Here is a 27,506-nt window from a genome sequence, read left to right as displayed (position 1 = left end):
GCATGTAACTTATAATGTGCATTATATTTGAGAGTAGTAAAAAAATTTTCTTAAATCTTTGAATTTCAGATTTCACTAATTTATTTTGAATTAAGTATTAATTTCTGATGTTAGAATAAAAGGAAACAAAAAACTCAAATTATGCTCAAAAAAGAGAATCAGTATTATTAGTACAGTAACAAGAAATTTAGTCTACTAAAAATACTGGCAATCTTTATAGAATTACTCTTGTGGAAAAATAAATTAGGAAAGAAAGGGACTACTCCCTGTTTGAATTTGTAACTAAATACACTTGTCCTGTATTTTTCTCATAAACATATGCTCAGTAGTACTACCAGTTCATTTAGGCTTCTTGTGCTTATGAAGATTTTTGCTAGCACAAAATAAATCCATGCTTGCAAGCTGCAGGAAAAAGTTTGGAGAATTTGGTTGCAAGGGCGTGGTTCAAAGAAACAGGTAAAAAATGTTTTCCTAAATAGATTTCAAATAGTAAATGTGAAATTTAGTAGTATTGCAACAAAAAAGTTGTACAATGTGTTTTTAAACTAAGATCAAAGGGCAAGCAGATACCATTGTTTGCACCTCAGATGTGTTTCCTCTGGTTATCCTTTTAAGAATGGGTATAAATTCTTGAGTGTGCTGAATCATGATTAGTTACTCTACTTAAGAACTTACTTCTGATTACCATGGAGAAAGGATTCTCTGTGATATAAAAATCTGTGTAAATGGAAAACAAAAACAAAAACAATGTTTAGCACTTTATTCACTTCCCTTTCATTTTAATCGCTGTGTCTTCAGAGTTTAACTACTTTAAATATTGAGTTTCAGATTAAGATTTTACTTGAATATGGGAGGAGGGGAGTGAATACTTGATTAGTAGCTTCCATAACTATCTGAGTAAAAGGAATCAGAATCAATATAGAAACTCCATGCATATAAACAGCCATTATTCATTAACCCTCTTTCTTGCCCTCCCTAAGGCCACTGTATAATCTCAATCACTGGGCAACAGGGCTACCCTTGCCCCAGAGTGCCACCAAGGGCTGGTGTGGGGATGGCTGGTGTCTTTTCTTTTGTGTTCCCTACAAAGAATCAGTGCATTCTGTTCTCATTTCTCTGTCTTCATCTTGACAGCTGAGTTAATTTTATTCAAACACATTTTCCCTTCTTATAATACCTTAATACTGTTCAACACCTTTGCTCCTATCTCTGCTCCTGGTTTGTGTTGCTTTGATGCTATAGAGGTTTCATTGGAGCTTCCAGACTAAGATGGACTAGAAAGGAAGGCCTGGTGATCTACTTCTGAAAATCAGCCAATGGAAACGTTATGGATCACTATGGATTTGATCTATAACTCATCATGGGAATTTCTCTGGAAAAAGCATGAGTAGCGGGCCAGCTCAATTGCTGCTGAAAACAACATCCATAAAGTAGACTCTGGGACTTGGCCTGGGAACATAACTACAATTGATAGCATTTTTTTTTTTCCCCTGGGGAAGTGTATTTCCAGCAATAGACAGCTTGTTTGTAAATTGGACTCTCTCTATCTTTGAATAAAATTAATATTATTCATTGAAATGTTGTTGTTATGTGCCGTCGAGTCAGACCCAACTCATAGTGACCCTTCCTTGGGTTTCTGAGGCGGTATCACTATGGAAGTAGATTGCCCAACCTTCCTTTCTAGGAGTGGCTGGTGGGTTGAACCACCAGCCTTCTGGTTAGCAGTCAAGTGCCTTAGGCATTATGCTACCAGAGCTCCTTCATTGAAGCATATAGAGCTCTAAAGGTCTTGGATGTCATCTGATCTTTTATATCTGCAGTTAGATTTGTTAGATTTATTTAGCATCATTTTCTCTTCACTACCATTACATTTTAAGACTCAGCAAATACCCAGAACTACAAAGAAAGCCTAATTCATCAGAGAATTAAGGAGAATAAATTGGTCAGGCAGCAATATAGAATTAAGGAGAAATTGCAAAAGTGAGTAAGAGCTCTACACCAGCAAGAGGTGGGGAGTGTTTTAGAATATTGTGGATTTTTTCTTTATCTCCTGGAACTCTGCTTTTAGGAAAGAAAAAGCTATGCATATCTATAAATATCCTCTTGTTTGGTTTGTTGAAGGATTGTTGACCCCAAAGAATTGTTTTCTGCTCCAGAGTGAATTGAAAACCATGTTGCTCAGAATGGCATTGTTTCACTGATATCCCGCAGGCCAATTCTCTTCCTGCCCTTCCCATCTCCATTATTAAAAAGACTTGGTCCATAATAGAAATGATATCTAAATTATATCAGTAATTCCTTGATGGGTCCCCATGGTCTTGTTATCTCAAACACAGTCCCTGATGACTGGGTAGAAGAATCTCTGCGAGACATTTTTGCAGAATGAGGTTCTGGTTCAGAGGGGGGAGCCTTCCTGACTTTCAGGTTCAGAGACCCACACCCTTGATGACCAATTCTCTTAGAGTAGTTGAGATTGTCTGAGACCTGGAATGTCCTTGCACTCTGATGCTCATTTATGTTCAGATTTTTTCCTCATCATCAGAGAGCTCTGTTGGGGGAGGAGTGGTGTGGATTCACAGCAGACAGAAAAAGTTCCTGAGGAAGCTCTGGAGCCCTCTCTGCACGTGGGAACTCTGATATCCGCCCTCAGCAGAGTTGGCGATTATGGCTGTCCTGTCACTTACCCTTTTCACCTTGTCCAGAATGTGACTTCTAGCCTGAAACATCTGTGATGGTTGATTGTTGTTCCTGTGTTTACAGTCTTGTTGGTTTCCTGTACATGAACATGGGCTGGGAAAAAAGTCTGACTTGTGCATCAGCAGTGTATGAACTCACAGTATGATTGGTGTGAACTCTGTTTCATTTGCTGATTTGGCCTGGAGATTTCAAACACAAATTTTGTTTTGTAGAGTTTATGACCAATCTTAATCTGTGGTATATAGTTAATGAAAAAAAAAGTATATATATACATTTAGACTATATAAGAAGTCTTTACAAATCAATGTGAAGAGCAGAACAGCTCGATAGGGAAAAATAAAATAGCTCTAAATCCAGAATTGGACCCAGGAAGAAGGTAAATTTTCACTAAACCTGAAACATGAGAAGATGCTTCACCACATTGTTGTTGTTGTTGTTGTTAAGTGCCATTGAGTCGGCCCTGACTCGTAGAGATCCCTCCTTGGGTTTCCAAGGCAGTATCACTACAGAAATAGATTGCCTCATCTCCCTTCTTAGAAGTGGCTGGTAGATTTGAACCGCCAGCCTTCTGGTTAGCAGTCAAGTGCCTTAGACACTACACCACTAGAGCTCCCTTCACCACATTGGGTATCAAAAAACTCACTGCCGTTGAGGCAATTGGACTCCTAGCGACCACTCCTTGGGTTTCTGAGATTGTATCACTACAGAAGTAGATTGCCCAGCCCTCCTTCCTAGGAGTGGCTGGTGGGTTTGAACCACCAGCCTTCTGGTTAGCAGTCAAAGTGCCATGATGTATTTTAGGCCAAGAGATTTTAATAACTGGCTTCGTTAATCGCTGAGATGAATTTTTTTAAAATCTATGAATTACACTTGAGTATTTTAAAGACTGAATTTTGTAAACTACGAAATGAAAGATCGAAAAGCTGTACAACAGCAACAACAGAGAAGCTTGTACGTGCTAAACCAGAACAACAAACGAATAAAAATATCAAAACTCAAAATCTGCCAAGTTTGGGGGAGGAGTTGAATTGTTGAATATGATTTTGTTTCTGGGATTTTACCTCTAATATTTTGATTTTGATTTTCAATGAGTATGTGAGCCTTATTTTGGGTTTCTGTGTGTTGATACAAAGTCATCTGAAATCTCTCTCTCTCTTTTTAAAGTCTAGGAGTTTAAAAATATTTTTTCCTCTGCATACTTTCACTGAGGTGTCTGTCACCATAGTACCTAGACAGTCCCTCAGGCACAGATAGGAGCGATTAAATTTCTCCTTGGTTTGTGCGCTGTTTGATCCATGCACGGCAGGATTTGGGGAGTAAAATAAAGAAGAAAGCTGAAGAATGGACAAGAATTATAGGAATTCTATGCTTGTTAAATTATTGAAATCTGAGGGTTTACTAAGGGAGGGCTTAATTTTTTTTTTCCTTCCCTTTCTGAAAACTTCATGTCACTTTAGGATTGAGAAACTCACAGAAATATCTTACTGGCCTTCACGGCACTTTCAGGGGACTTTAAAGGCTTCCTTAGGAGAGACTATTCAGATCAGAGTAAAACTAAATTAATAGAGATGCCATAAATCCAGAGGTCTTTGTAAATGATACATAGAGTTGGTTCATTTGCCTGTGATTTATTTTCTAAGAAAAAGGCATATACAGATTAATGCAAATGGATAAGAAAACACAATAGTATAAATAAGAACATGAAAACTCCAAAGAGTGGTGTTGAACAGAAGTTTGCAATTCATTTGAGATATGTTCAGGTATATTCAGTTTCAAAATTTCATTTATGTGTTTCTTCAATACTGTATAGGTGAGATATTTCATGAACTCTCACCACCTTGTCTCATGTCAACTATCTATGGAGTATTTATTTCCTCTCTCAATTCTAGCAAAATTGATAGCTGCCAGTAAGTTTGCCCCTGACTCGTGGCATCCTCATGCACAATAGAATGAAACACTGCCCGGTCCTGCACCATCCTCATTAGGTTCATCGAACCATTGTAGCCCTTCCGCTACCATGTCATCAGTTCCCTGCAATAAATTCTCTCTGTAATAAACATTTGATGAGGTTTCTGTTTCCCTAGTTGGACCCTGATTGCCAAGGCCTCTCTTACTTCCAGAACACAGTTGAGAAACCCTGGACTGGACAATGTTCAGAACTCACTTCTAAGAGTGTACTCTTTTGTGCTTCTCTGAGCAATTATTTTTTCAGCAGCTTTATCAGTAAAACCAGTTGCTGTCGAGTTGATTCTGACTCATGGTGACCCGTGTGTGTTGAGTGGAACTGAGCTCCACAGAGTTTTTCATTGTATTATTTATTTATTTAGTTTTAAATATTTATTGAGTACCTGTCAAGTGCCAGGCAATGTGCTAGGCACTGGTGGTATGGTGATGAACAAAACAGACTAGGGTTATGCTCTTCTGGAGTTGATATTCTTGTCAGGTAAACAGTAAAACCAAAACCAACCAAACAAAATAGAACAAAAAGCCAAAAACTATGCTTATCAAGTTAATAAATGTTCTAGTTAGGGTTCTTGGTTACAAATAGCTGAAAATGATTCTAGTTACCTCAAGCAGAAAAGATATTTCTTGGAGGGTACTGAGGAACTCTCAAGAATCCTAGTAAGGCTGGAAAACAAAGTAAGGCCCAGCCAAAATGCTACTTTGGAAGCACTTGGCTTAGGGTGCCCCCAGTTGCTGGCTGCACACCATTGATAGCCTCACTGCCGTGGAGCATAATGCTCCAAAGGGTATTTAATGGCTGTTTTTTTTTTTTTTTTGGTAGTAGATCACCATTAGATCTGAGTATATTCAAACCTCTAACCTTTCAGTTAGCAGCCACATACATTAACTATTTGCACTACCTAGGGACTCCTTAAGCAGCTTTACTAAGGTATGATTGACATACAACAAACTGCTTATGTTTAAAGTATATAGTTTCATAATATTTTTGACTTATGCATACAACTGTGAAACCATCACCACAATCAATATATTCTGAGCTATTCTTTTAAATAGTTACCTATGCTAGGGTGTGAAATTGCTCTTTGTGATTATTATCTAACAGACTTTAACATCCTTAAGGATAGAATTTACTGAAGGTGTTTGGAAATGACTTTCCTGAATCAGAGAACCATGGAGTCAAGTCTTCATGGAGTCAGGCCTTCTCTGTGCTGTTGTAATTGGACTTCACCTTACATCTCACCTTCCAAAATTATTTTAGGGAAGTAACAATAAAAAAAATTAGGCAGATATCTTTTCTGATTTTGAAATCAAGCACCCACAGTATTTGGGGTTGTTAGTGACCTCTCAGTATCTTGTTTCTAAATATTCACGTTTAAAAGATTTGATCCTGCTGGAAAACATTACAAAGATTCTTCTCTGTTTCTGTTTTAAATTCTGGCAATTTAGGTGGGGCAGAAGTCCAAGAACTTTATGAAAGTAGACTCCAATTTACCCCCAACTTTCCCCCTATGCTCATCCTTCTCCAACTGTTTTGTAAGCTTAAATAGAAACTGTGTTTTGTTTTTGCAAGAAAATAAAAGTATTTCGTTTCTTTATGGCCTTTTCCTTAAAGAATAGCTGATGTCATTTATGACCCTATTGTCTCAGTAAGGCTGCACTTAGACTTTCATACTTGCAGATATATATTAAACACTAGAATTTGGAGGGCTTTGGCAAATATTGGGAGTTCTGGTGGTGCAGTGACTAAGCCATTTGACTGCTAACCAGAAGGCTGGTGGTTCAAACCCACCAGCCACTGGGCAGTGGCTGAAAGGAAGGTTGGGCAATCTACTTCTGTAGTGATACCGCCTCGGAAACCCAAAGAGAGGTCGCTATGAGTCGGATCTGACTCAACAGCAGTGAGTTGGCAAATATTGTTATTTAGAGTAGCAGCAACACATAATGCTCAAAATAGCAGCCAGTCGTGTAAAAAATACTTTTATGAAATTATTTAACTACCCCCCACCTGCCCACCACTTGGGAGAATCTCCTTTCCCCTTTTCACCAACTTCACTCCCCAAGGCGTCTGACTCTTTCACTGTTAACTCTGCTGAAATTGTCATATTGAAGATAGCCATGAGTCTGTCTTAAATCCCCCTTCTGTCTGCAAGTCTCTGTCACTTTGTCATTCTTTCATCCCTGCCACAGGCCTTTGGCTATTTTTATTGTGAAAATGCAACATTTGCTAATTCAACAATTTTCACGTGTACAAATCAATGACATCAATTAACAATCATGTCATACAACCATCACCAGTATTCACTGCCAGATTTTCCATCACCATGAATAGAAAGTCAGTGATTCTGAGACAGTGATTTCCCCTTTCCCCCTCCTTCATGACCCTGGTAACCACTAATAACCTTTGGTTTTTATACATATGCCTATTCTAGATATTTCATATTAGTAAGATCTCTCCTCAGTTTTTATAATATTGCCTGTTCACGCTTGATTCCTTTCTTGGCCCTCAGACTGTTGCTGTATTTTGGGACACTTCCTGAAAAACAGCAGAAAGCATGTGGCACTACTTCTACCCACTGGGTAGACACTGGCAGGAGTGGAACAGGGGTACACCTTGTTGCAGGAGTCAGGAGAGAATACGTAACCATGAGGCCTGGTGACAGACAGGTCCAGGCTTTCATACCCACTGTGCAGACTCTGGTGGTCTGGTGGTAGAGAGGCTAATGGTGACAGAGAGTGGGGAGTCCAGCAGCCAGTGTGCTCCGAGAGCCCCATGTCAGCTTCAGAGAAGCCGCTCTGCTCTGGATGCCTCTTCACATGTTTCCCTTTTCTGTTGTTAGCTACAGTTGAATTGGGTGTGACTCATGGCAAGCCCAAGCAGAAAGAGACTCTGCCCAGTCCTGTGCCATCTCCATGATCAGTTATGGACCATTGGGGTCCATAGGGCTTTAATTGACTGATTTTCAGAAGGCCTTTTCTTTCCAATCTGTCTTAGTCTGGAAGGCCCACTGAAACCTGGTTAGCATTATAGCAACATGCTGTTCATGAGGTGTATTGCAGAGAATCTAATCCCACCCTCCTACATGGAAGGTGAGAATTCTACCACTGAACCACCAGTACCCTTTTCTCTCCTATTTTTTTTTTTTTGAAAACTTTATTGTGGTTTGAGTGAAAATTTACAGAGTACATTAGTTTATCATTCAAAAAGGGATACACATTTTGTTTCCTGACATTAGTTGCAATCTCCTCAGTGTAACAGCACTCTTTCCACTTCCTCCCTGGGTTTCCCATTTCCATTAGTCCTTCTTTCCTGCCTCTCCTGCCTTCTGAACTTGTGGGCAAATACTGACCTTTTGGTCTCATATGGTTGATTATTCCGAGAAATATTTTACTTACAAGTGCTATTGTTCATTTCATAGGCCTGTCTATTGTTTGGCTGACAGGGGTTCATTCAATTTCAGGTTTGAAGGGTATCTAAAGGCCATAGTCTTTAGGGTGCCACCATTCTCTATCAGACCAGTAAGTCTGGTCTTTTTTGTGATTTTGAATTTTGTTGTACATTTTTCTCCTGCTCTGTCCAGGACTGTCTATGGTGATTCAAGTCAGAGTGATTGTTGCTGGTGGCCAGGCACTATCTGTTTCTTTTGGTCTCAGGCTAGTGGAGGCTGGAGTTCATATGGTCCGTTAGTTCTTTGGACTAATTGTTTCCTTGGGTCTTTGATTTTCTTCACTTTTCTTCTCTTCAGATGGGGAGAGACCGATAGTTGCATCTTAGATGGCTGCTTGCTAGCTTTTTTTTAAAAATGCATTTTATTGAAATATAATTTATAAACAGTGAAATACACAAAACGAAAGTGACATGGGTCAATGCATTTTTCTTTTTTTTTTTTTTTCCCCACAGTGTTCCCTCCCCTCCCCTGCCACCTCTGGCAACCAACAAAGTTTCCCTCCATATATAAAGCTTTCCTTGAACCTCCACAACAACAAACTAATACTATATTTGTCCTTCTGTGACTGACTTATTTCACTCAGCATAATATCCTCCAATGTCATCCATGTTATGTGGTGTTTTGCACACTCTGCATTATTCTTTAGTGCTGCATAGCATTCCATTGTGTGTATGTACCATAGTTTGGTCATCCACTCTTCCATTGATGGGCACTTAGGTTGTTTCCATCTTTTTGCTATTGTAAATACTGCACAACTGAACATGGTTGTGCATACATCTGTTCCTGTCCTGGCTCTCACTTCTCTAGGATATATACCTAGTAATGGGATTGCTAGGTCAAATGGTATCTCCAGTTTCAGCTTTCTAAGGAATCACCATACTGCTTTCCACAGTGGTTGTATCACTTCACAGTCCCACCAGCAGTGTATGAGAGTCCCAATCTCTCCACATCCCCACCAACATTTGTTATTTTCTATCTCGAACCTTGCCATCAGTGCTGGGGTGAGATGGTATCTCATTGTTGTTTTGATTTGCATCTCTCTGATTGCCAATGATTGTGAACATCTCTTCATGTATTTGCTGGCTGCCTGAATATCCTCCTTGGTGAAGTGTCTATTCATGTCTTCTGCCCATTTTTCAATTGGATTATTAATCCCTTTGCTGGTGAGGCATTGGAGTTTTCTATAAATCTTAGAGATAACTCCCTTGCCAGATATAGCTTGCAAGTTTTTAAGACCTCTGTCACACTCACCAAAGTAGGATGTAGAATATTGTCTTTGTAGACTTTGTTATGCCAATTGATCTAGATGTCTCCTGAGACTATGTTCCTAAACCCTCAAGCTCGGTAACTCATTTTTTCAAGATGTTTGGTTATGGCTAAGAAGTCTTCATAACTTTGCCTCCTGTTGGGCAATCCTACTTCTGTAGTGATACTGCCTCGGAAACCCAAGGAGGGGTCGCTATGAGTCAGGGCTGACTCGACGGCACATAACAACAACAACAACAACACACTCTACTCTAAAAAAAACAAAAAAAACCAAACTCAATGCCATGGAGTCAATTCGACTCATAGAGACCCCTCCTTGGGTTTCTGAGGTGTATCTCTATGGAAGTAGATTGCCCAATCTTCCTTCCGAGGAGTGGCTGGCTGGTGGGTTTGAACCACCAGTCTTCTGGTTAACAGTCAGATGATGCCTTGGGCATTACGCCACCAGAGCTCCCATGCTGTACTCTATACATGGATATATTTGCAGCACATATTTCTATATAAATATGTAGAAATATTCTCTACCAAACCTGTGCATATACTCATGAGTCTGCTTCCATGCCCAATCGCACACCTGTTCAGTTGTCATATCTACCCAGGTATCCCTTGTAAATTATTGTTTATTATTACTGTTAATTGGGCAATCTATTTCCTCAGTGATACTGCCTCAGAAACCCAAGGAGGGATGGCTATGAGTTGGATCTGACTTGACAGCAATGAGGTTCTTTTTTTTTTTTTTTTCTTTATTACTCTTACTGCAGGATTGTGGGTGTAATAGTATTTACCTCTCTTGCCTTTTTCTCTTTTGTACCTCCCAGTGTCTTCCTTTGCCTTGGTCATGTTATACCGGCTTCCTCCTTATTTCCCTTCATCCAAGTTAACACTTATCTACTCTCAAGTTAATGATTTTCTCTCACTTCCCCTCCAACCTCTGGTAACCATTAAATAATTTTTCTTTCTGTGTGTAAACCTTTTCTTGACTTTTTATAACAGTGGTATTATATGGTATATGTCCTTTTGTTATTGACTTATTTCACTTAGTATAATGTCCTCCAGGTTCATTCATGTTATGAGATGTTTTGTCGATTCATCTTATTCTTTAATGTTGCATGATATTCCATTGTGTGTATGTACCATGGTTTGTTTATCTATTCATCCACTGATGGCCACTTAGATGGTGTCCATCTTTTTGTGAATTGTAAATAGTGCTGTGATGAGCATGAGCATGCATATATCTATTTGTGTCATGGGTCTTATTTCTCTAGAATATATCCTTAGATGTGGGATTACTGGATCATATAGTATCTCTATTTCTAGCTTTTTAAGGAAACACTGTAGCATTTTCCAATCCTATCAGCAGTGTATGAGAGTTCCAATCTCTGCACACCCTTGCCAGGATTTGTTGTTTTCTCTCTTGTTGAACTTTGCTTTTATTGCTGGGTGAGATGATATCTCATTGTTGTTTTGATTTGCATCTTTTTAATGGCTAATCATGAGCATTTCTTTGTATTATTTGTTGGCTGCTTGAATGTCTTCTTTGGTGAAGTGTCTGTTTGTGTCTTTTGTCTATTTTTTAATTGAATTATTTGTCTTTTTGTTGTTAAAGTGTTGAAGTTTTCTATAAATTTTGGAGATTAGTCCCTTGTTGGATCTGTCATTGCCAAAAATTTTTTCCCAGTGTGTAGGTTCTCTTTTTACTCTTTTGGAGAAGTCTTTTGATGAGCAAAAGTGTTTGATTTTTAGGAGGTCTCCTTTATCTAGTTCATCTTCTGCTGTTTTTGTATTTTTAGTTATGCTTGGTATTCTATTTATGACATATATTAGAGCCCCTAATGTTGTCCTTATTTTTTCTTCCATGATCTTTATAGTTTTAGGTTTTATATTTAGATCTGTGATCCAAGCCCTTGTCTCTCTTTCTTTCTTTTTGCTTTTATTGTGGTGAAAACATACACCACAAGACATTCACCAACATAACAACTTCCCCATTTACAGCTCAGGGACATTGATTACATTTTTCATGTTGGCCACTGTCCCCCAACCAAAAGCTTCTTCCTTCCCCTTCCCTCCTACCCCTGGTAACCACTAATAATCTTTGGTTTCTTTCTCCCCTCCACCCTCTCTCTATTTTTTTTTTCCCCCAACCTACCTAGAAATTTTCCCTCCCCTCCCCTCCCCTCCCTGGTAACCAACAACAAAAGTTTCCTTCTATGTATAAACCTTCCCTTGACTTTTTACATTAATGGACGAATACAATATTTGTTCTTCTGTGATTGACTTACTTTGCTCAGTACAGTGTCCTTCAAGTTCATCCACGTTATGTGGTGTTTTACAGATTCTACATTATTCTTTAGGGTTGCATAGTATTCCATTGTGTGTATGTGCTAGAGTTTGTTTATCCATTCCTCAGTTCATGAGCACTTAGGTTGTTTCTATCTCTTTGCTATTGTGAATACTGCTGTGATGAACATGACTGTGCATATATTTGTGTTCTGCCTCTCACTTCTTTAGGATATATACCTAGTAATGGGATTGCTGGGTCAAATGGTATTTCTATCTCCAACTTTTGAAGAAATCGCCATACCTATTTTCACAGTGGTTCTGATATTTTACAGTCCCACCAGCAGCCTATGAGAGTCCCAATCTCTCCACAACTTCGCCAGCATTCGTTATTTTCTGTCTCGTCGAACTTTGCCAAGCCCTTTTCTCTTACTGACCTATTTATTCAAAGTGTGATTCTGTACCAGAATCATCTCTCACAGTGCTTTTCAAACTGTGTTTGGAAAGAAATTTATTGTGTTTTAACTTTTTAGTCTCCTGTGACTCGTACTTTTGTAAAATTTAATAAAAATAAATTATTAGAAAAGTTAATAGAAAAGGGTGAAATAAATATACGTTCAAGCCCCAATTTTTTAATAGCTTCAATTGATATAAATTTATTAGTCAAATTGTTATAAAACTCTCAATTTTTGTACTTATTTCATTGCAAACAAGTAATAGAGTTTGTGGATCAATACAGATCTAGTGCTTTTATTAACATGTAGATTCTTAGAGCCCACCACAGACCTACAGAATTAGATTCTGAGGGTTTTAGTGCAGGGATCTGAATGTTAACAAGCTTACTTGGTAACTTGAATTGTGACTGAGGTTTGAGAACCACTGGGCTAGTTATTGGGAGTTCTGGGGGTGTAGTGCCTAAGGCATTTGACTGCTAACCAGAAGGCTGGAGGTTCAAACCCACCAGCCAGTCCTTGGAAGGAAGATTGGGCAATCTACTTCTGTAGAGATACCACCTTGGAAACCCAAGGAGGGGTTGCTATGAGTCAGAATCAACTTGATGGCAGAGTGTGTTTGGGCTAGTTATTCAGGGTCAACTCCAGTCTCTGCCTTCACTAGCACACACTCCACTGCTGGACTTCTAAAATCGCTCACTCCTATATTCCTTTTTTTTTTCTTATTCTCTCCTCAAGCCTCCTAGATGAGGTCTTTATGATCCTTTACTTTAACTTCTGTACTAGTCTTTCCTGCTACAAATCTACCCTCCCTGCAACTCACTGCCAGCTCTGTGTTTCTGCCACACAGAAATAACCATGTCATAGGATCCTTATGGGTTACTGAATAGAGTCAAATTCCCGTTCTGATGACAACTTCTTTTCCAGTTTTATCTCCTCTACTCTTGACTGTGCTATTATTTAGTCAACTGACTCTATCCTGTCATTTCTTTCTGTCCTTTCCATCATTTTACTATTCATCTTTTGGACCTGCCTATTACCAGTTCTAAATTCTACCTGTTCTTTTAACCCCAGCTCAAATGCCACCTCAACTAGGAAGACTTTCCTAAATTTGTTTACCCACCTGACATGATGCTTAGGGAGAAAACTTGTGGCCTAATGACAGGTTTTTGCTATTACAGACAGCCACAGTGCACCATTCTAATTTTGTCACGTGCTTGCAAATGAGCTTTTTAAGCTTTGAAGAAGTAATGGAGACCCTTGAGCTCGAGTGTTGCCTTTGCCTCTGTATTTGTTTCCTAGGGCTGCCGTAACAAATAGCCACACATTTGGAGGCATAAAACAAAAGAAATTTACTCTCTCACTGTTCTGGAGGCCATAAGTTGAAAACCAAGGTGTCGACAGTGTTAGTTTCTTCTGGAGGTCCTGAGAGAGAATCTGCTTCTTGCCTGTCTCCCAGCTTCTACTGGTAATCTTTGACATTCCTTGGCTTGTAGACACATTACTCCAGGTTCTGCCTCTGTCATTACATGGCCTTTTCCCGTGTGTCTTGGAGTCTCAAATCTCCCTCTTCTTTCTCTTATAAGGACACTAAACCAAAACCAAACCAGTTGTCACTGAGTTGGTTCTGTCTCATGGTGACCTCATGTGTTTCAGAGTAGAGTTGTAGGATTGTCAGTGGTGTGATCTTTTGGAAGAAGATCAGCAGCATTTCTTCAGAGGTGCCTCTGAATGGATTTGAACTGCCAACCTTTTGATTAGTAGCCAAGAATGTAACCATTTGCACCATCTGGTAGCACAGTGCCTAAAGCATCTGACTGCTAACCAGAAGCTTGGTGGTTCAAACCCACCAGCTCCTCCATGGAAGCAAGAGTGGGCAATCTACTTCCAAAAAGATTTACCACTTGGAAACCCACAGGGGGTTGCTATGAGTTGGAATAGACTCGATGGCAGTTTTTTTTAAGACACTCCTATAAGGATATCAGTCATTGGATTATCACCCATTCTAAATCCACGCTGATTTCATCTTGAGATTCTTAACTTAAATCATCTACAAAGACCCTGTTTCTAAAAGAGGTCACATTCACAGGTACGAGGAGTTAGGATTTGGACATATCTTTATGGGGGACACAATTCAACCTGCTATTGTTGTTTAGGAGCTCTGGTAGAGTAGTGCCTAAGGCACTTGACTGCTAACCAGAAGGCTGGCGGTTCAAACCCACCAGCCACTCCTCAGAAGGAAGGTTGGGCAATCTACTTCTGTAGTGATACTGCTTCAGAAGCCCAAGGAGTGGTCGCTATGAGTGGGGTACAACTTGACAGCACATAACAACAACAACAACAACAACATTGTTGCTTACCAGCAGTGTGATTTTTGGCAAATACAGCCTCTCAGCTGTAAGATGAAGTGGTTGAACTATGTGATCTATAAGGTTCCTTCAATACCAATCTCTCTGATTGTAATCAGATGTTTTATTTGACATCTGCCCTTGCACCAAGTGTCTAGCATGGTGCTTGACCCTGTTGTTGTTATGTGCCGTTAAGTCAGACACGACTCATAGAGACCCTTCCTTGGGTTTCTGAGGCAGTATCACGGAAGTAGATTGCCCCATCTTCTTTCCGAGGAGTGGCTGGTGGGTTTGAACCGCCAGCCTTCTGGTTGGCACTCAAGTGCCTTAGGCACTATGCTACCAGAGCTCCTTGCATGGTGCTTGACTTTAGTAGGTATTTATCAAGTACTCCTTGGATGAATGAAGGTCATTTTTTTAAAAAATAAATTTGGTGTATGGTGTCTTTTCTTTTTTCTCTTATTACTAACAACATTGAACATTTGAATCAGAGAATTATAAACGGAGAACCACCATGCCTGAAGAATACTTATTAACTTCTATTCCTAGTTGTTGTCAAGTCAGCACTAACTCATGGTGACTTTATGTGTGACACATTGAAACATTGCCTGGTCCTGAATCATCTTCATGATCATTGGTGTGCTCAAGTACATTGTTGTAACCACTGTGTATTTTGAGTGCCTTCCAACTGAGGGGGCTCATCTTCCAGTACCATATAGGACAATATTCTTTTGTGATCCACAGGGTTTTCATTGGTTAATTTTCAGAAATAGATTGCCAGGCTTTTCTTCCTAGTCTGTCTTAGTCTGAAAGCTCTGCTAAAACCTGCCCACCATGGATGTCCCTGCTCATATTTGAAATACTGGTGGCATAGCTTTCAGGATCACAGCAACATACTAGTCACCACAGTGTGATAAACTGAGAAGATGGGTGGTGGTCTATTCACAGCAGTGGTTATAAAAAGAGAATGTTACCTTCTCTTTTCAGTGTTTATGCTATTTGGCTTTCTAGATATTTAAAAAAAAAAAAGGAAAGAAAGAAAAAAGAAAGCTTCAGGAAAAAGAAATATTATTTTCTCTCTTTTGAATGTCATTATGACTTTAATAGGGAGCTCTGGTAGCATAGTGGCTAAGGCACTTGACTGCTAACCAGAAGGCTGGCGGTTCAAACCCACCAGCCACTCCTCGGAAGAAGGATGGGGCAATCTACTTCCGTAATGATACTGTCTTGGAAACCCAAGGAGGGGTCACTATGAGTCAGATGTGACTCGACGGTACATAACAACAACAACAACAACATGACTTTAATAAGTACGAATAGGATTTAGAAAAAACTTTGGCAGAATCTAAATTTAAGTTTCTTGGTTGTATAGTGCAGAGAGCTTGCATGCAAGGAGGCACGATTTCTCCTGCAGGTGCAGATGCAAAACACTTATCTTGTCAGCTTCTGCTTCAGGCAGCTCGCTTGGCTTACGTGGAGAAGGTGTTAGACATTCTGTTTACATAAGCGCTGAGGGGGTGACATAATGTCTATTGAAGCAAAGTCACTTAGCTCCCACTAGGCAACAGGGAGCATTTAAAAACTGAAAGCAGATCAAAGCCACAGGCAAGATTGAGATAGCCCTATCCAGGAGCAGAGAGGGGCCGCTGCGGGAGGGAGGGCTCTTGGTTGGCTGCCTGAAATAGACGTGCACTATTGCATCACTGTGTTTCCAGACCTTGCAGCCCTCCGCTTTCCAGACCATTGGTGAGATGAATCAGGCAGAATCTGACTCCAAGCAGCCAATCCAGGGAGACTGCTTAAGTGGAAACGAGAGCATCCAAATAGGTTGGAAAAAATGTCAAATCAGAGTAAGCACACACAAGAAGTGATGTTTCTTTTTTTAGAGACTGTTATGAAAGTTGTTTAAAATTCAACAACTCTGCAGTACTTAAATTATGTATAATGAGACAGGTAGGTCCTGGAATAGGAAACTTACTATTTTTTTTTTTTTTTTTTTTCGGTCTCACTAAAGCTTTGCTCTCCCTACCAGAGTATGCAAGACATAAACACTTTCTTTTCCAGGATATATATTAGTGTTAGGGTGGAGGAAAGGGGAAAGGGAGAGAGATGGAGTGGACACAGACCTTAGAAGTAGCAAATACAGATCTTCACATTTCACATTTGTTGGATGAACTTCAAGGGTGTAGGCAAGTAAAATATGAAAATAATTTCAGACTCATTTGTAAGTCCTGTAAAGTGATAAACTTGTGAATTTTATACTTTTCAAATATATGTAGACATAGAGAAAAGTATGATTTATTTTTATGCAAATAATGCATGTTTTCTGTGTTTGTTTGCCAACTCCATGCACCTCCCACCCAGGTCTTTTCAAAAGTATGCTATGCTAATATTTTTTTCACAGCAATCTGTAAAAAAGAAAAAAAAATGACATAGTGGGCTTACAAAAATACCTTGTAGAGGGAGGGTGTGTTTGGCAAACAATATAGAAGGTGCATGTTATTTGCATAAACATCCAGTAGTACATAGTATATTCTCCCTTTGTGCCCTCCCCACCACCAACATTTATTGTTTTGTTTTTTGGAGTTAGGAGCAAATAATAGTTTGTATTGAGTCGGCCCCTAACTCATGGTGACCCCATGCACAAGGAAGCAAAATGCTGCCTGTTCTGCTCTATCTGCATGATGGGTTGCAGATCAAACCATTGTGATTCATAGGGTTTTCGTCAGCTGATTTTTGGAATTAGATTGCCAGAAGCTCCTCCGAAACTCGAAACTTGAAACTCGTTAGGCATCCGAGCAGCATGCAAGCCTTCACTGACACATGGGTGGTGGCTGCACATGAGCGGCATTGGCTGGGGATGGAACCTGGGTCTCCTGTGTGGAAGGCAAGAATTCTACCGCTGCACCTTGTTGCATATTTTCAGGATGTACGTAGTTAATGTATCTTGGCTATTGTAATATCTCTTCCTTCCCCCAACCCTATTTTTTTTCTTTTTCCTTTTTACCTATTCTGGCTGGGTCTTTTTGCTAGAGTCATTATTTATCTGTCTATAGGATATAATCTAACCACTGCACTTCTATCCCCTCGGTGTTGGATGGCATGAGAGACTGTTTTCTGAGGCTAGTGGGCTGATCATCACTGGGTCTTCTTTTTAACCTAGAAGCCTTTGTTTTAGGACAGTATAAATGCATGCTTATTTTCATACATGTGCTCTTCCTGTGTCCCTCTCATGGAGCAGTATACTTTCATGGCCCTTCTAGTGTTTGGGGCCTGGTTAAGAGGAAGCTGAACTAGAATCCAAACTTCTCTTTAAGTGCCATCTAGCATCACTAACTACAGAGACTACCGGAATAGCCCCGTTAACACTTCCAAAATAAAAGATGTCACCAAAACATTTCACGGAGATGAGGAAATTTATTTCCATGATTCTCTAAGGTCAGTTATGGTACATGCTTTTTCCTACTGGGCAGCAAACATGTTTTACCAAAGTCTTTTTCTTTTACAGTTCCACAATGAATTCTTGGCTTCCTCAGTTCCAATACCTGCAAATATTGTGGTTTACTTCCACAACTTTTTGAGGAAGCAAATTGCAAGTTGCAATTTATTTTTTAATTTTTCCAACACCATTTGATTATGAAAATTTCCAAACATACAGAAAAATGGAAAGAAATTTACAATGAATATATTTATGTTCTCCACTTAGATTCAACCCTTTACCATTTACTGTATCTGCTTTATCATATATTTATTTTTCTATCCACCCATCAGTCCATCTCTTTTTGATGTGTTTCAAAGTAAGTTATGTCAGTATTAAATGCTTCTAAATACTTCTGCTTGCATGTCATAAAACTCAATACTTATTTACAGTTTTTAGGTGAAATTTATATACATTGAAATGCACAAATCTTAAATGTACCACTTGCTGAGTTTTGGCAAATGTATGTATCTGTGTAACCCAAACTTTTGTCAAGACAGACATAAAACATTACCTCACCCCAGAAAGTTCCCTGATGCTAGTAGTCTGCCCTGGGCATGTGGGGTGCAGGAGTCACCCAAATTTGGGAGTACATTTCTCTATTTCTCTTTTTTCTGAGCCCCCAATCCTTCCCAGGATGCTCAGTCTCTGTCCTCTGGTTCTTCAAGGCAGAGAGAGACTGGGTTTTCCACTGGGGAGCTAGGTAGCATGGTGTACTCACGTAGTATTTACACTCTGGAATGGGAACAAATAACATTTATGAGAGAAATTTGTAAAGCCAAAGCACCATGTCAATGTAAGGAAAAATGAAGGGTGACTTTTGGGGACAATACCAGTTGTGGGGACCAAAAATACCCTGTGAATATGTCCAGTACCTACAGTCAATTTCTGACTGGGGTGGAGACTTTTGCCATTGTTAAGTTTACCCAAGCTGAACAACAGAAGACTAAGTGTTGATGTCCGCATAATCATCATATACTGAGTGTGGTAATTAAGATTGTGTGTCACCTTGGCTGGGCCATGGTTTTGAGTGGCTTGGCAGCTGGATGTAGTTATTCCTCATGATGAGATTGTAATCACCCCCATGGTGAAATCTGCTGTGAGCAGCTAAGTAGTTGCCTTTGGGGTGTGGCCTGATTCTAGTGTATATGGAGAAGCTTTGGGAAAGGTCTCTAGCTTTTTGGCACATTTTGGATCCTGCATTTAGCTAAAGCTTCATCTCAAGTTCCTGAACTTGAACCAGTGGCCTGCCATGTTGCCTACCGATCTTAGGGTTGTGCCATGTTATCTGCTGACCTGAGGTTCATCAGCCTGAGCAGCCAGCAGCTGTCTATGTTAGGAGACACCACTAGCTCCAGTGAGCCTGGAACAAAAGGCAGAGCTGAAGGTCTAGGGCTGACACTCTGAATTTGGACTTCTAGCCTCCTAAACTGTAAAAGAATAAATTCCTGTTTGTTAAAACCAACCATTTGTTGTATTTCTGTTATAGCAGCACTAGAGAACCAAGAGACTGAGAAATACTGCAACTCCACAATCCTGTAATTCTCATAGTCCTATAATTTTCTCACATCTCATGATGTCCACTTCAAGCATTGCTAGTGTGTTGTTGTGTTATGATCATATACTAATCCTGGAATCAGTGGAGATGGACCTGTGGAGAATATCTGGAAATCCCTACATCATTCAACCAAATTGGGTATCCCTGTAAAAAAAAAAAAAAAAAAAAAGTAAGAATTCAAAATCTCCAGTACCACCATTTTGAACTCTCACATCAATGCTGCTGGAATTCTGTCTTCAACACAAGAGCTTAGAGTTCTCTCATAGATATTCATTGTGTACCATGTGTTTCATCTACAAAAAGCAACTGCAGAGAATTACAGTACATTGGGGATGATGGGTATTCTACTATGTTATTGGATATTAATAGAAAGATAGCTGCCATCAAGTCAACTCTAACTCATTATGACCTTATGTGCAACAGACCTAGATGTTGTCCAGTCCTTTGTTATCCTCATGATCACTAGCATGTTCAAGTTCATCGTTGAGGCTATTGTGCCAGTTCATCCCACCAAGGGTCTCCTGTGCCCTCCTTGGCTCTCTGATTCTCCAAACATGATGTCCTCCTCCAGTGATTTATCCTTCTTTATGATGTATCCAAAGCAAGGCAATCGAACAGTGTTTGTTGGGATCCATAGGTTTTCATTAGCTAATGTTAGGAATGGCTTGACAGGCCTTTCTTCCCAGTCTCTTAGTCTAAGATCTCCACTGAGCCCTGTCCACCATGGGTGACCCTGTTGGTATTTGAAATACTGATGGCATAGCTTCTAGCATCATAGCAACATGCAAGCCAGCTCAGTGCGAAGAACTGACACATGGGTCGTGATACTGAATATTACATAAGCACATACTAATTGAGATGCTACATGCAGCTACAACTTGTGCTTTGCTCAGATTGCCAGCATCAGGAAAATTCAGGATTTTTTCTAACTATATCGTTTTATAAATACTAAGAATCTTGTGAATGATCATGTTGCCAAATTCATTGGTCACTAGGAAACTCAGAAATGCCACTGTGATAGTTGGAGCTGTGTGTCAACTTGGCTGGACCCCAGTTCTGTGTGGTTGTTCCCATGATGGGATCAGATGACTGAGTTCTGAGTGGCCAGTCTGCCCAAGGGGAGTTTCCCTAGGGGTGTGGCCTGCTTGCAATGATATCCAAGGACAATCTGGAAGAACAGCATTCCTTCCTTAAAGAATTGGAACCCTGGGGTGCGAACTACAGACTTCCTTGAGTGAGCGGCTCACCACTCAGCCTGGAGATCTCGGATTCATCTTTTATTGGAAACAACAACCAATATACTGCATGCCAGCTTGAATCTCTTGGCTCCCCTGTGCTTGCGGAAGCCAAGGCGGCCGCAAGCCCCATCTCCTCCAGAGACGGACTTTTTGGCTTGGACTTGTTGGCTGTGCTTGCGGAAGCCAAGGTGGCCGCAAGCCCCATCTCCTCCAGAGACAGACTTTTCAGCTTGGACTTGTCGGCTTCTATGTGCTTGTGAGCCATTTACCTAAGATAAATCTCTCTCTCTCTCTCTCTAAATATATATATATACCTTGCCGTTTTTTTTTTGTGTTTCTCTAGAGAAACCAATCTAACACAGCCTCCATTTATGTATGGTAGGTATTTCTTATATTACCCTTATTTTGGGTTAGTTCTCAATTTTCCTTTCATTTGTATTTCCACATCTATTTAATACTTAACCCTGTAAATATGTGGTTATGTAAATTGTTTCATATCTATGTTCAGAATGAGGCAGGGGGAAACAAATTACTGCTCAAGATCAATGATACATTGTTAAAAGGACCCATTACCTGTTATAGCAGCCCAGAAGTTCCACACCTACCTCTATGGCCATGCCTTTTGGACTCTTCTCTGAGGATGAACTTTCACCCAGTATTGTATCACTGTGTATGCAGGGCTAGAGTCTTTTGCTAAGTGTTTATACACAGTGCTAAGCACAAATGGGACAATGTGACAATGTGGCAGCACCTGATTAATGACATGACTACCAGGTTTGACTTGACAAGAGGTGAATCATTAAAATTTCTTAAAATGGGGTTGATGTGTAATAGAGGAATCCCTGGATGGTGGAAATGGTTAAATGCTTGACTACAAACTGAGAGATTGATGTATTGGAAGAAAGTCCTGGTGATCTGCTTCCAAAGAGTTACTGCCGTAAAGACCCTATGGAGTGCAAATCTACTCTGCCCATATGGGTTCACCTGAGTTGCATTCAATTTGATGACAACTGGTTATTTATTTATTTTTTCCAGTGGGTAGTGGGCATCTGAAACATTTGAGGAGCTTGTTAAAAACATGCATTCTGGGCTTCACTCTGGAGATTTTGATTCAGTGTGTCTGATATGGGGCCAAGGGATCTGCAGTTGAAGAAGCATACTAGATGGCTTGTCATCAAGTTGTTCATGGACCAGACTGTAAGAAATCTTGCTATGAAGGGTGAGGAGGATTTAGAGAGGCAGAGTGTAGTGCATTCCAGATGAGAGAACTAGCAGAAGGAAAGGCACAAATTATGATAATGGACAAGAGTCAGGCAGAGAGGCTAAAGGTGGACGCCATGCACACTGCAGGGCACTTTTTCCTCCATTCGTCTGTCCACCCCTGTAGACATTTGAGTGCCTGCTGGGTGATTTGCCAAGTCTATTATTAAGGCTTATTAAGGATACTAAAATATTCAGGTCACGTTCTTTTTGGAGCTTATTGTGAGGAAGCAGGGGGGTTTAGAAATTGAATGCTGGACAGATATTTTCTTTTCTGCTTTTAAAATTGTACACTGCAGTGATTTGGATTGATATCTCCCATGGTGATTTTTACAGTGACAAGACATTTTCATTTTTATTGGATGGATGGGTTGTGCTTTACTTGCCTTTTTGTTACTTAACTAAATGACTTATATAAATATGTGGGCTTTAATGAAGGATCTCTTGAGATTTTTACATCTGATTTTGAAACTTAAAAATAATTTTTTTTTTTTAAGTTAACAGTCTCTATGACTTTTTATTCCTAAGTGTAAGTTCTTTAAAAGCAAAATGACTGTTCTTTATTTGAAAGAGAGATGTAAAAAATGACAAGATATTTTAATAATTTAGCTAGTATTTATTTCTTTTTAAGTCTGGTTTCTATGGTCATCAAACACTTTGGCACTCAATGTCAGGTGCCTCCTTACTCAACTCTCCCTCTGCCCCAACTCTGAGATGTTCAAGTTCTGATGCTATCACTGTACTACTTATGGCAGTGGAGTGGTCCACATCAGGATGCTACTTAAATTATTCTAATCTAGAGCAAGAGCTAAAATTCTCCACCTCCTTCTCATTGGCTACAACCCAAAGCTCTGCGTGTTTTTGGATTACTCTACTCAGCCACATTAAGCTCCATGCCTTTGATGTACCTTAAAGGCAGACTTGACCAAGTGGTATTGCCTCCTGCTGATACTTAGGTGAAAGCCAACACCATAAAAATGAACGTTTTGCTGAGAGTGCTAGCTTTGCTACCTGCAAACCCAGCCAATCACACTGCCAAATTGGTCAAAGAAAGAACTGGCTTGAGAAATGTGAAGTGTGTTCTTCTGGCAGAGGAATGGATCCCAAACCATCCCCATGAGGCTCCCTAACTAAAATATAGTAGTCATGTCAAACACTTTAATTGGAAATTTCCAAAAAAAGAAAAGAAAAAAAAATTCTTAATTTGCTATGTTATGAAAGCAGTTTGCTTAAGACATGAAAAATAATCATGACTCTTTGACAGATTTCTAAGCCTCGCTTAATTTCTCCTTTAGCCCACCCACCTGGCTTTCTAGAAAACAATACTTACTGTTTTCTAAAAGAAACTAATAGCGCAGAGATATGTCAGAGTATATAATTGGATTGACACATATATCTCTGTCCAAGAGTGATATTGCAGAAAGACTTGGCAAACTGGATTAGATGGACACATGATTAAATTATATTTACAGATCTCAGTGGGATAATCACAGCATGTTAAAAGCGATGATGGCCATAGAACTAGACATGGCTTCTGTCCAGCAGAGCCACCTCAGTGGGCCAATTATAGATGAACTGGCCAGCAGAAGATACCCAAGGCTCTCCTTTTCAAGATGCGTGTTTTCATTAGACTTTTCTTAGCTATAAAGATATTTTTCTTTGTTAGTCAAGGAGACTATTTCTAAAAGAGTCTAATATGGACCTTGATGGAACTGATGTCATAGGATGATGTAGAATCTCAGAAGTTTAAGAAGCTCTTTGAATGGTGTGTCCATCCTTTTTAAACACAGCTTCAAGATGGTGGTCTTCTAAGAGCTGCTTATGAGGCATTGGTGGTTCAGTGGTAGAATTCTCGCCTTCCGTGTGGGAGACCCGGGTTCGATTCCTGGCCAGTGCACCTCAAGTGCAGCCACCACCTGTCTGTCAGTGGAGGTTTGCAAATTGCTGTGATACTGAACAGGTTTCAGTGGAGCTTCCAGATGAAGATGGGCTAAGAAGAAAGGCCTGGTGATCTGAAAATCAGGCAGTGAAAACCTTGTGGATTGTGGATTATAACAATCTGATCCACAATTGCTTATCAGGACTGGGAAGCATTTTGCTCTGTTGTGTACAGGGTTGCCATGAGATGGGGCCAATTCAATGGCAGCTAACAACAAGAAGAACTGCTTAAACACTTTGAGTTATAGGAAACTCATTAGTTCGAAAAGATGCTTCATTTAAATTTGTACTGATAGTATTTTCTACCTCCTTTAAATGTATTGGTTCTTGGTCATTCTTTTAGAGCAGGCATTGGAAAACTTTTTCTACAGGGCCAGATAATAGATGTTTTCAGCTTTGCAGGCATGATCTTTGTCACTCTGAGGTTGTAGTGCAAAAGCAATCTTAAACAAATGGTGTGATTTTATTCCAATAAAACTTTATTTATAAAACCAGGTGGCTGGCCTGCAAGCCATAGTTACCTCATTCTTGCTCCAAAGATGTGTAATCTAGTCCCTGGATATGAAATATGCATATTTGGGTTTCAGTCTTGTTCCCTGGCATACATAGAGGCCTTTACTGTCCACCTGTAGTGGTTGATGAAAGATGGTTCAGTGGTAGAATTCTCATAACAACAATCTTATGAAAGTTTGCAAATCCTAATAGGAATGAATTTGTAATTGGAATTATCTGCTGTCCTAAATGTGTACTATTTTATCATGGAACTCTCTCTCTCTTTCTCTGTTTACGTACATGCCACCAGATCTCCATATATATTATATGTATTTACTTTTTAAAAGGTAGGTATTGTTAATGGTACATAATATTCTGTTGTTGTTATGCGCCGTCGAGTCGGACTCGACTCATAGCGACCCCTCCTTGAGTTTCTGAGGCAGTATCATTACGGAAGTAGATTGCCCCATCTTCCTTCCGAGGAGTGGCTGGTGGGTTTGAACTGCCAGCCTTCTGGTTGGCAGTCAAGTGCCCTAGCCACTATCCTACCAGAGCTCCCTTATTCTAGGAAGCAATAACTTTCATAAGGTGCTTTTAGGGTTTCATTTTTGAGAATTCTTGCCAGGGAGTTGACAATTTGGAGATGAAGAAGATGCAGGTGAACAAAAATATTTGTCTGTAAAGTATAAAATATCCTTATGATTCTGAATACCATCATCCTTTCAGGGCTATGAATTATAATGTAGATTTATGCAGAGAATAGTTACATGAAGCATTGCTCATGCGCTTTTCTCCTTTTCCTCTTGGTCTTTGTATTTTCCTCTTTACTGATTTGCTTCTTCTGCAAGGCCACAGCCGTGCCAGATCCACTAGCTCAGGGGAGCAGCAAACTGGGTCAGCCAGGAGTTAGAACCTATCACGTCAGAGGCAGGTAATATTAAACACAGAACTCAATTCATTTTTAAGATTTCATATTATATATATGCCAATAGCCTTGCTTATTTAAAAAAAAAATTTACTGGTTTGAGTCCAAAGTAATTTTAGAGATTAAAAAAAATACTTTATAACATCGTAAGTAACAGTTACTAAAGCCAGTCCTGACCTCAGGCACCTGCTACTTAATTGATCAAATTGTCACTGGTAAGCACTGTCAATTCTGCATTTAATGACTGCTCTGGTCACCATGACCTTTTCTAGTACTTTCTCCTGAGAAAGGAGAGAACACAGAACCAAGTGAAAATATTGATTCGGTCGGAGAAGTTTGTCTTGGTTTAAAATGAGGATTATCTGTGATTTGTGGGAGGGGGTTCCTGGCTACTCACAGTGTGATCTGAGAACAAGCAATGTCTATATAACTAGGGAGCTTGTTAGGATTGTAACATCTCAGCTCCACTATCATCTTTTAATTCAGAATCTGCCTTTTAATAAGATCCCTGGGTGATTTGTAAGCACATTAAAATTTGAGAAGTGTTGGTCTAGGTCACAGCCTCCCTTCACAGAGAATGGCATAGCAGGGCTATCTTTATTTAAGAAATGCTCGTATTACAGAGCTTGACTTACTTTTTGCAAGAAAAGGTGGGAGAGAAATGTCATACTTCCCACTGGCATTGAGACTTTGTCCAGGAATCTACCAAAATTATAAGTACTCTCACGATTACACTATGTGGACTTTTCTTCTTTTACCCATAACATTAAACTATATGCATTTCTCTGTAACCAACAATGTTTTGGTATGTTGCATTTGCGTTCAGTTTAAAATATTTTAAAAATTTCCCTTGTAACTTTTCTTTCTGACCTGTGTGTTATTTAGAAGTGTGCTGGTTAATTCTGGAAGTACTTGGAGGAGGGATTTATTGATGTCTAGTTTAATTTCACTGTAATCACAGAACATACTTTGTATGATTTCAATCCTTTCAACTCTGAGTCTTATTTTACGGACAGAATACATTTTATCTTGGTGAATGTTTTCCTGTGCACTTAAAAAAGAATTGTATAGTCTATTCTTTCTGGATGGAGTATTCAATAAATGACAATTAGGCCAAGTTAGTTTGATATTATTGTTCAAGTCTGCTATATCTTTACTAATTTTCTATCTACTTGTTCTGTCAGTTGCTGGAAAGGGAATCTTGAAATCTCCAACTGTAGCTATGGATTTATTCTTTTTAGTTCTATATTTTTAAATTTTTTGTATTTGGAAGCTCTGTTATTAGGTAATGTGCATTTAAGATCATTAGGTCTCTTGGTGAATTGGATCCTTCAGTGTTATAAAATGTCTTTCTTTATCTCTGGTAATATTCTTTGCTCTGAAGTCATCTTTGTCTGAAATAAGTATGACCACTGTACTTTTCTTTTGATTAGTGTATACATAGCATAATTTTTCAGACTTATCTGTGTCTTTAGCATTTTTATATATAAAATGGTTTCTTGTAGAAATGATATAGTTAGGTCCGTGCCACCCTCCGCCCCTTTTTTCACTTGGTTCTGTGTTCTCTCCCTTCTCAGGAGAAAGTACTTAAAGCCATCCTTCAAACTCTGCTTTTAACTGGAGTGTTTAGAACATTTATACTTAATGTGATACTTATGTGGTTGGGTTTAAATCTACTCTCTTACTATTTGTCCCATCTATTCTTTGTTCCTTTTTTTCCTCTTTCTCTTTCTTTTGGATTGTGTTATGTTTTATAATTTATTTTCTTTCCACTACTGTTTTTCTTAAGTTAAACTTTTATGATTTATTTATTTCTAGTAATTGCTCTAGGGTTTATATTATACATATTTAACTTATTGCAGTCTACCGGAAATGTTTTACCATTTCATATATAGTGTAAGAACCTTACAGCAACACACTTCAGTTTCCTCTCCTATCCTTTGTTCTATCATCATTCATATAGTACCTAAACCCCCACTGCCATCAAGTCAATTCTGACTCTTAGCAGTCCTACAGGACAGAGTGGAACTGCTCCATATGGTTTCCAAGGCTGTAAATCTTTACAGAAGGCAGCTGCCTCATCTTTCTCCCACAGAGTGGCTGATGGGTTTGAACTGCTGACCCTTCAGTTAGCAGTCAAGCACTTTAACACTGGACCACCAGGGT

At 39.4% G+C, this 27,506-nt stretch overlaps 1 protein-coding gene and 1 non-coding gene across 2 annotated transcripts in view; both read left to right on the top strand.

Moving 5' to 3' along the window:
* BMP6 (bone morphogenetic protein 6) overlaps positions 1-27,506 on the top strand; it is a 270,968-nt gene that overhangs the window by 5,219 nt on the left and 238,243 nt on the right. The window lies entirely within an intron of this gene.
* Positions 23,812-23,882, top strand: TRNAG-UCC. Its single transcript has one exon. It is a non-coding gene; the product is annotated as a tRNA-Gly (tRNA).

The sequence above is a fragment of the Orycteropus afer genome, unplaced genomic scaffold, assembly GCF_000298275.1.
Source record: "Orycteropus afer afer isolate SDZICR_OR568_19922 unplaced genomic scaffold, OryAfe1.0 scaffold00027, whole genome shotgun sequence".
Classification (NCBI taxonomy): Eukaryota; Metazoa; Chordata; class Mammalia; order Tubulidentata; family Orycteropodidae; genus Orycteropus; species Orycteropus afer.
This window is presented reverse-complemented; position numbering and strand designations above follow the sequence as displayed.